The sequence below is a fragment of the Podarcis bocagei genome, assembly GCF_964188305.1.
Source record: "Podarcis bocagei genome assembly, chromosome: 6".
Lineage (NCBI taxonomy): Eukaryota > Metazoa > Chordata > Lepidosauria > Squamata > Lacertidae > Podarcis > Podarcis bocagei.
This window is the reverse complement of record NC_138130.1, coordinates 43,487,974-43,498,218: the sequence shown is the minus strand read 5'-3', so window position 1 is coordinate 43,498,218 and position 10,245 is coordinate 43,487,974.

Below are 10,245 nucleotides of genomic sequence, written 5' to 3'. Positions count from 1 at the left end.
ACTTTAGAAGGATGCCTTTGTTTTGGTTTGCAAATAGTTTTGGGAAGTGTGGATTAAGCAGGCTTGCCTTGAAGTGTAAACTGAACTAAATTTCTCTCCCATCCCTGCCCCTGCCATATGCAACATAGCAAACTTCTTTTGCAACATGAGACACAGTTGCAAATGCAGCAGAATGAGGAGGCGGGAGGATGAGGTGATAAAATCAACCGCACCGCTTCAGGCACCATTTTTATAATGCTTTCCAAGATATGATGGGAGTGGGAAACCTTTGGCCCTCCAGCACCCATCAGTTCCAGCCAGTAGAGCTAATAGCCATGGGTGATGGGAGTGGGACTCCAACAACATCTGGAGAGGCACAGTTTTCACACCCCTGATATAAAAACTCCCTGCAAATAAAATAAAATAAAAACATTGCATACCCGGAAGAATGGCTCTAGCCAAACACTTTCTCTGCTGAGAACTTTTTTTTTTACTAACGGAGTTGTTTTTACCTTGGAAACATTTAAAAATGTGATTATAATTCATTCTACCGCCTTCAAACTCTTCCATCACATTCCAGTCTTCTTTTGCAGCATGTCTACATACAGCCTAAGGAGACTTTCTAAAGTAATGTGGCATAGGGTGGCAGAAAATATCGAAGGCCAAAGAAAAGTAGTTGAAAAATTGCATTGGGCATGCCCCAACCCCAGGGCAAGCTAAAGCAGTACTTTGATCTATCTGTGTTATGTGATTATCCAATGATTATTTCAGAAGGGTGGGACTAGATTAGGGGTATGTGGAATCTGAAGAAGGAAAAAGAGTTAAAATTGTGTATTTCCTAGAACAGGCAGAGAGGCAAAGGTGGCCAGAAAAGAAAGAAAGGGAACCAATGGAGACAAACCAAAAGCCACCATCTGGGGCATTTTAAATGTTAAGTGCTTGGCGTGGGATGCGTTTTAATTGGTCAGGAGAGGATATATTAATTGCAATTTATCCCTCCAGGTGCCCACGTGTGTTGGTTAAACAGAGTTACAAAATCCCATTCTTGGCAGCAAAATGAAAAGAATAAGAATTAGGCTGTAAAGTCTTGTTTTGAGCAAGTCCAGCTATGAAGTAAGCTGGCTCCCCTTTCTTACCCCACTTAATAAAGATTCAGTCAACAACCTGGGAAGTAAGTATAAAAATATAATCTATTTACTATAATCTTGCATTGGTTCACATCAAAGGCAGCAATAAAAACTACGCAGGCAAAATACTTACATTTACAATATAACCAGCTTCAGAGCACATCTGCCCCCATGTCAGGTCACAGGAAGAGAGAGAGAGGAACAGGAAGTACTATATGCTACTTCCTCTCCAGAAGAGGAGGGGAAATGACACCACACAGAACCCTCTCTACCAATTGTCTTTCTATGGCCTATCAGCTCTGTGGACTTAGACCAGGGGTCTACAACCTTTAAGACAAAAAGAGCCACTTGGACCCGTTTCTGAAGAAAAAAAAAACAGAGCCGCAAAACTCGTCATGATAAAAATAATTTTTTATCACTTTTTTGTTATTTCTTTGTTTGACCCCTCAGAATTACTTCTCCTCATAGAAACGTTAAATTGTGTGTGTGTGTGTTCTTCACTCCCCTTCAAAACAGTGACCAGTGTACATGCCCCCTTTCAATGCAGTGACCAGCGTACATGCCCCTTACAATGTAGCGGGCGGGCGGGCGGGCGGGAAGGTGACGTTGGGACGGTGCGTGACTAACGCACGCACCGCCCCCATGCGACGTCACAGCCAGTACAGCGCCCGCCACAGTGGGGAGTGTCGGGGCGCACAATGCGCCTCCTCCCCTCGCTAGTATCCGCCCCGGAGCCGCGACAAAGGTGTAAAAGAGCCACATGCGAGCATTGGAAGACACAAGATCTACCCACCTTGGAAGATTGGCAGATGCAACTAATGGATTACATGGAGATGGCGGAAATGACTGGCAGAATCCGAGACCAGGGAGAGGAGATGGTGGAGGAAGATTGGAAGAAATTTAAAATTTATTTGCAGAAATATTGTAAAATTTATGAATGTTAAAGACATTGAAATGAATTGCAGGGGCTTTAGCAACAAAGTAAAATGTAAGATTGGATTAACAATAGATAAATCAAAAAGGATATGAATCTGCTGAATTAATTTCTAAAAAAGAGATACAAGAACGGGAGACGTGAGGAAGTCGGGAAAATAAGTTAATTGAAGATGAGAAATTAAGAAAGAGGGAAATTTTTGTTTTTTGTTACTATATGTGTTTTTTCTGTTTTTTCTTTTTTTCTTTTGATGTGTTTAATGTTCCCATTTTTGTATTGTATTGTTTTTTGTGACTTTGTATTCTCTTTGTCTTTGTATGCTTTTTTATTGTGAAATTTAATTTTTTTTTTTTTTAAAGTAAAAGAGCCACATGCGGCTCCGGAGCCGCGGGTTGCAGACCCCTGACTTAGACCCTTCTCACGTTAATTAGCAAGAATATGCATTTGTTAGGTTTGGCTGCTAATCTCCCACACTTGAAGCATCTAGGGAAGGGAGCAACCCAAAAACTGTGAGAACACTTGTAAAGTGGCTGTTGTTGGTTTTTTTTTTTTTTTTTTTGGTAAGTTTCCATACATTCTCCTGGTGACTAGGATTGTGGAGGTAATGGATAAGTGAACACACATGGCCCTTTTGCTGTGAAGGACTAATGGCAACTTTCCCCTTCATGTGAGAATGCTGGCAAGTGACAACAGTGGCAAGTGAACATGATTATTCATGCATTTGATAATCATTTATATTCTTTAGCTGTATAGCCAGTCTGTTAGCAGACTTCAATGTGTGAATAATGTATCCTGAACCATGACAAATGAGCAAAGCCTTTGCATCAAACTGAAATGTTTATGACTGTAGTATAAATTTGGCATTAAAATAGTGCAGTGGACTACCTTCTGTTATTACCTTTGCCAGAGTTTTTAGTCAACTGCATTGAGTGGGTAAGGCGCCACTGTTTCAAACCAAATTAATTTGCCTGAAAAAGCGGAAACCTCTGTTTGTATTTCCAGAAGGGAAATGAAATGTAGGTTTTACCCAAAGCTTTACAAGATAGAGAGAGCTACCCATTACTTACCCTTATCTTGTCTCAGCAGACAGTAACACTCAGACTTTGCCTTGCTACAGAAATTATCCTGGACTTTTAGAATGGATTTTTAAAAAAGCCTGAAGGAAACCAAGTCTACATATACAGTGAGGAACACTGATCTCCAGCAATACTTCCACTTTCTGAAAACATCAGGAAAAAACAAAAATATCTGGTCAAAAGTACATGAGACTGAAAAGAACAAGATACATAAGAAAAAGATGAATCTAGACTTAAGCCTAACTATCCACAAATATAGCACATATTCTTAAAAATGTCATCCTGCATATGTAAGATGTAAATCCTCCTAATTTACTCAGATGTAAATCCCATTGATTTCATTCAGGGTAACCCCCATATAAATATTCATAGAACTACAGTCTATGCCTTGTTTTGACTGTATGGAACATACAAGCCAGTCAAACACTAGACAGCTTTATTTTAAATGATTTTGTGATGTATGCTGTATCCCTATTATACACTACTTAGAAACCATCATATTAAGCAGTTTTCTAAATTATAAAATGGGATGCGGGTGGTGCTGTGGTCTAAACCACAGAGCCTAGGGCTTGCTGATCAGAAGGTCGGCGGTTCGAATCCCCGCGACGGGGTGAGCGCCCATTGCTCGGTCCCTGCTCCTGCCAACCTAGCAGTTCGAAAGCATGTCAAAGTGCAAGTAGATAAATAGGTACCGCTCCAGCGGGAAGGTAAACGGTGTTTCCATGCGCTGCTCTGGTTCGCCAGAAGCGGCTTAGTCATGCTGGCCACATGACCTGGAAGCTGTACGCCGGCTCCCTCGGCCAGTAAAGCGAGATAAGCACCGCAACCCCAGAGTCGCCCGCGACTGGACCTAGTGGTCAGGGGTCCCTTTACCTTAAATTATAAAATAAATAAACAGAATGGTTGGGATTCAAAAGAAAGTCTACTCTGACACTGAATTTCTTACTCTCCCTCGAAGAAAGTCTCAGTAGTAGCTACTAGAGGAAGTTTTATTATACATTCAAATCATAGTGTGTGGCACTCATGTCACGTGACCTGCCTGTATCCCTATTATACTCTACTTAGAAACTATCGTATTAAGCAGTTTCTAAATTATAAAATAAATAAACAGAATGGTTGGGATTCAAAAGAAAGTCTACTCTGACACTGAATTTCTTACCCTCGCTTGAAGAAAGTCTTAGTAGTAGCTACTAGAGGAAGCATTATTATACATTGAAATCATAGTGTGTGGCACTCATGTCACGTGACCTGCCTCTACACAGGGCCAAGCTAGGAAGGCATCACATTTATTGCATTTCTTCATTTGCCCCCTCCATGGGAACTATGGAGGGTGGTAACACGAGAATGGGCCTTTTCAGTGGTGGTTCCCCACTTGTGGAATACTCTCCCCAGGGAGGCTTACCAGGCACCATTGTTAGATATCTTCAGGCACAAGGCAAAAATCCTCCTTTTCCACCAGGCCTTTGGCTTTTAATTATCTATGGCCTTTTGAATGAGTGCGATGTTTTTACCTAGTTTTTTAAATACAGTAATAGAATTGTCTTTTAGAGGGTTTTTTAAAGTAAAAATACTGGTTTAACTGTATGTATGCATTTGTTTTTTGCTTAAGATACTGAAAGTTGCTTTGAGCTGCAATGGCAAAAAAGCAACCATTACATTTAATAAATAATGATAATAATTGCTCCACCCATTTTGCCTCCAGCCCCACCCACTTTTTGCTTCTGGCACCACCACAGGCAGGCAGCTTTCAGATGGTCACCTGTGAGGGAAAGTGGCCTTCAGGCACTTAAAGTTCCTCACCCCTCAGTGTACATGGCAGAGGAGAACAGGAAAATAGCCACATCAAGCAAAATCCAGTGCCTTCCAACAAAATGAAGGATCCTCCTTGGTGGACTGGTGCAATGCTGCAAGTCAAAGTGCAAGTATTTACTCAAAACAATGATCGCAGGTGCCAATGTTCATAGTCTAAGAAAGCCAAAAGATTCCTGATTATTTTATATTTGTGTAATTATGTTACTGTAACGTGACAGGAAAATTAATTCACAGCTTCTTTTTCTGGACAAAGCCAATGTGTTCTTCCATCCATTCTAAATACTACTTTTTGGCCAAATAATGTGCCCTCTTGCTATCACCAAATTATTGGAAAAGTGCTGATTCTGAAAAGTGGTGAAAACATTTGCATTACTAACATGCCTGTACATTATAAAAGCATACAATTTGATCTAGTTCTAAGTGCCCTTAATAGTCCTGTTTGAGCAGCGTTCTAATATTCAGAATGGTATTCATTGATTTGGAATGATGTGTTTTGCGAAGTGAAATCCTGGGTAGTAATATTTCTTGATTCAATCTGCTTAAAGGAGGTAAAGACATAAAGATTTGAATTTCTAATGGGAAAGCAGTTCAACTGAATGAGCATATTAAACTTTGCTTATGCAAGCTTTACTAAGCATTTGTTGTATAACTGAATAGTGATAATAAATCTGGAAATAGCTTTTCTTTATTAGTGTCCCATAATGCAGTTAAAAGAATGGTAGAAAAAAGGATGTGCACTGCCTCATAAAAAAATGAAGGTCCAGGATGATCTTGTTTTCCATACTATTTATGACAGTCCCATGGCTCTGTTCCTAATTTTTGTATGTCCTGTTGCTTCCTGCTGAAACCCTGTAATTTGTTTGTTGTTGCTGCTTTTGTTGCTTGGGAGTGCAAGAATGCCCCTCCAGATAGTAATATTATGCATACACTGGGTAAGCATCGCAGAACAACTAACAAAGTAGAATGGCACGTGGATAGTTCAGTCTAAACCCACCACCAGCACATAATTATTACAGCCACAACATGTTGCAGAATGTACCAATAAAACAGCGACAACATGCCAGTCTACCTTAGACAGAAATATGTAGCTCAGTTCATTTTTCTTCATCGAACAGTCAATGACAAAGGTATGCGTTTTTGTTTATAAATTGTCCTGTCCCTAAGGGTTAGGTCCTTGGTATTCAATGTGATGTGCAAGACGGGAAGGTTGCAGCCGCCTCAGCGGCACCACCCAAACTTCAGGTGACGGACTGTTCTGCTGTTTTCCTGAGGTACGAATCAGAGGTACAGACTGAATGTCCTTCCAGAAAGGTTGTGTGGAGAGCAGTCTGACTCCTAAGCAGAAAAAAAAGAGAACTACAATAAAATAAAAGCATGTCTCTCTCGTCACACTGAGACACACGAGCCATTTTTAGTGAACTGACCCTTCTAAGTAATCAACCTTGATCCATCATTTGTTACGCTTTTGTCACTTTTAAAAGAAACCATCTCAGCCTATTCATATCTCATGCCAGATAATAATGGAAATAATCCTTAAGAACCACTTACAAAGGTACTTGCAGTGCAGTAGTTCAGTTTCCTCCCCCCACCCTTTGAGTCAGTTAGAAATAGAGGATGAGAAAAGGTAGACGAATTAAGCTCCATGGATTGATCTGATTTGTAAAAACCAAGTTCTATAAGATGGATAAGAAGATGCTCCTGAAAATATAGGTTTCAAGAGGGAAAAATAGTTATGTGCTGAAACACCCCCCCACCCCCCACAGAACTTTCCAGAGTATAAACTGAATGGTACCTCTCTTTGTGGACAACATTACAGAAGACGGTTCCATCTCTATCACTAGGGATCTGTTTAATACCGTGTAAACGTTTTGTTTGCCGCTCAGCTTTTAAGATGCTTTTATTACGAGGAGAATTAAAATTAATTCGCCACGTTATACAGTGTCTGCGCAAAAAGTAAAGAAAATGATCAGAGTCCTTAGACAATAGAGAATGAGTCATGACTAGAAGAAGACGGCGGATTGTTTAATGTACCTAGCATAAGGGGAAAGTCTGCAGAGTGGAAGATTTACTGAACTACATAACATCAGCTTGAGTTACTATTATCAAAGCAGCACAGATGGCCAGACAAAGGAGCATATAATGAAATAAATAAGAGAGAAACACTCAGTGATTTTAGAACAGATGTTAGCAAGCTCCTTAAATATTTCTAGAATAAATCTGTTGAATGGCCTGCTGTCGTAATCAAAGCAATGTCATGGAGGATCTCAGTCTTACATTAGTCAAAGAACGGTGAGGTTAGATACTTGAAGTTTGGAGTACCTGCTATCACAGGTATGTGAGGTGTTTCTAATTCATTTAGCTACACAATGAGCTGGTTTGCATGGTATGGTAAGCCAAATTATGGCTAAGCAAAACCACACAATTATGGTGGGCGCTGGAGTGGAGCTCACAGCCCCCTTTGGTGGTCCTGCCAATGGATATTGCAAGGTATGTCTGGATAGCTAGGACCCCAGGCATAAACTTCTCTGTTGTGGCGCCATGTTTGTGGAACTCCGTACCTTTGAAGGTGTGCCAGGTGCCTTTGGTATTCACCTTTTTGGGGGATCAGCTTTAGATGTATTTATTCACTCTGGCTTTTGAAGACCATTAATGTCAGGTGCTGAGCCATTTGCTTCTGTGTTGTGGTTATGTCTTGTAATATGGAAATTTAATGTATGTTCTTATTTAAATATTGTATCAATATAATTGTATCTTATGGCTTTATCTGCAGCGTAAACCACTGTGATCTTTAAGGGCCTACAAATGCTAATTAAATTCAATTTAAAAGTAATTTTAATGAAGCAAAATTGTTTAAGATTCAGGATTCAGAATAAGTACCCCCCACACACATAGCACATAATTGTGGAATTTGCTGTCACAATATATGGTGATAACCATTATCTTAAATGGCTTTAAGTGGGATTAAACAAATAAAAGTATCAATAACTACTAATAATGGCTGTACACTACTTTCCAATATCAGGCATGCCTCTGAATACCAACTGATGGGAGCAACAGCAAGATATTTATAGTTAACGCAAAAACAGCCTAGGACCCTCTTACTTATGGGACCGCCTCTCCTGGTATGCCCCACAGAGGACCTTACAGTCCATAAACAATAACATCTTGGAGGTCCCAGGCCTCAAGGAGATTAGACTGGCCTCAACCAGGGCCAAGGCCTTTTCGGCTGTGGCCCCGGCCTGGTGGAATGCTCTGTCGCAAGAGACCAGCGCCCTGCGGGATTTGACATCTTTCTGCAGGGACTGCAAGACAGAGCTGTTCCAACAGGCCTTTGGTCGGGCCCCAGGCTGATGCCCCCTCTTCTTTTTTGTTATAAGACCCAGTGTGTAAGTGGCCTCCCTAACCCTTTCCACCAGCTCATATAAGACCAGCACAAACAGTTGGGCTTGGTGAGCCCTCAATGTTCCCCATCCCCTATAGTTATAATCCGTGGGTTGCCGTCTGATTTTATTGATTTTAAGATGTATTTTAATTGATTGTTTGATTTATGTTTTTATGTATCATACTTTGATGTTAGCCGCCCTGAGCCCGGTCCTGGCTGGGGAGGGCGGGGTATAAATAAATATGATTTTTATTTTATTTTATTTTATTTATTAAACTTTGTAGATGAATAAAGGCATAAAATAAAGAGTGTGACTGCAGTTTAGAGAGCCCCCATAGGTGTAAACCAAGTTTTCTGCATTGCACAGAGGGGTGTACAGCTTCTGTTCTGTCACTTATCACCCCCCCCCCCAGCAATAGCTACATTGCATCACAAATCACTTTCAAAACTTCCTGGAGTTTCAAAAGTAGCTGATCAAGTAGTGTGCACAGCTGCTCTTAGGAAAACAGAGTCCCACTACCCAGCTGGAACCTGCCACATGGTTTTGGGGATCATATGTAAAATCATTTCTTAGCAGCTGAAAATGGTTTGACTCACATGGTGCTAATATTTCTTAATGACATTAACAGCACGGAAGGAACCATCTAAATGGGTAAGAGGTTGCTATTTAATTGAGAAAGAGAAACACATGCATGCAGAGAGCTTTACATTTTAGCATTTTAACAAGACAAGCAACATTTGTTAAGGCCTATGAATTATCTTGAACATGAGGCTATTTAGTGTTTTATATTATACCAAGGAGTTTAGGAAAGATATTTAAAGTGTGGGTTTACAGTTCTGCTCACTTTAAGCATTGCCCCAGAATGCTTTAAATGGGCTCCGTAACTAATTTGTGATATTTGAGATAAATATGTAAACAGAATAGGAAGTACTGAAGGACACAATACTGTATGCTTGAAATACCAATGAGAGAGAGAGAGAGGATGTATGCATGGGATCACGTGTTCAGATGTTAAGTCCTGAGCATATAAAGTAGGATCTCTATGAGGAAGAATCTGGTTCTTCTGTGATTAAACATTATGGCTTGTGGCAAGTTAAGAGATCCTGCTCTTGAAGGCAGAATAACTTTTATATCATATCTAGAAAGATCAACAATGGACGTCCATGTCAAGAGAACTAGGTCAGAATGTAAAGATCAAGGGGGAGACAGAGCAGAAACCATTTACAGTGGTACCTCAGGTTACAGACGCTTCAGGTTACAGACTCCGCTAACCCAGAAATAGTACCTTGGGCTAAGAACTTTGCTTCAGGATGAGAACAGAAATTGCGCAGCGGCAGTGCGGTGGCAGCGGGAGGCCCCATTAGCTAAAGTGGTGCTTCAGGTTAAGAACAGTTTCAGGTTAAGAACGGACCTCCAGAATGAATAAAGTTCTTAACCCGAGGTACCACTGTATTGGACAAGTAAAATGACTAGAGTCTCAGTTTAGGAAAAAATCGGGGTGATGTAAAACAATTTTTTGATGGACAGTTTGGCATCTATGAAAGTAAACATCCTTTCTGTGATTGATTCTAAAGTAAGTGGATATGTAGATACTCTTATGCAAAAACACAGACTAAGGCTTAGCCGTGTGTCCTATCAGCTTGAAAGTGGAGGCGGAAAGAGCTGTGTAAACCAACCTTCAAAATTGCTGAGCTTGCTTAATATAGTATTTGCAATTAGCATCCCTTTCATCATTACTAGCAACCTTATGAAACAAAAACATTTTCGCGGATAAAAGAAAAGCACTGGGAATATTTTCCACGTAACATCACTGCAGCCGGGTCATAGAGGACATAGTCTTTGAAAAATTGAACATAGCTGTCTAAAAGTAAGTGAGAGAAACATTACACATGAAGCAAGCTAAGACAAGAAGACACAACACTTCTATCTAATGA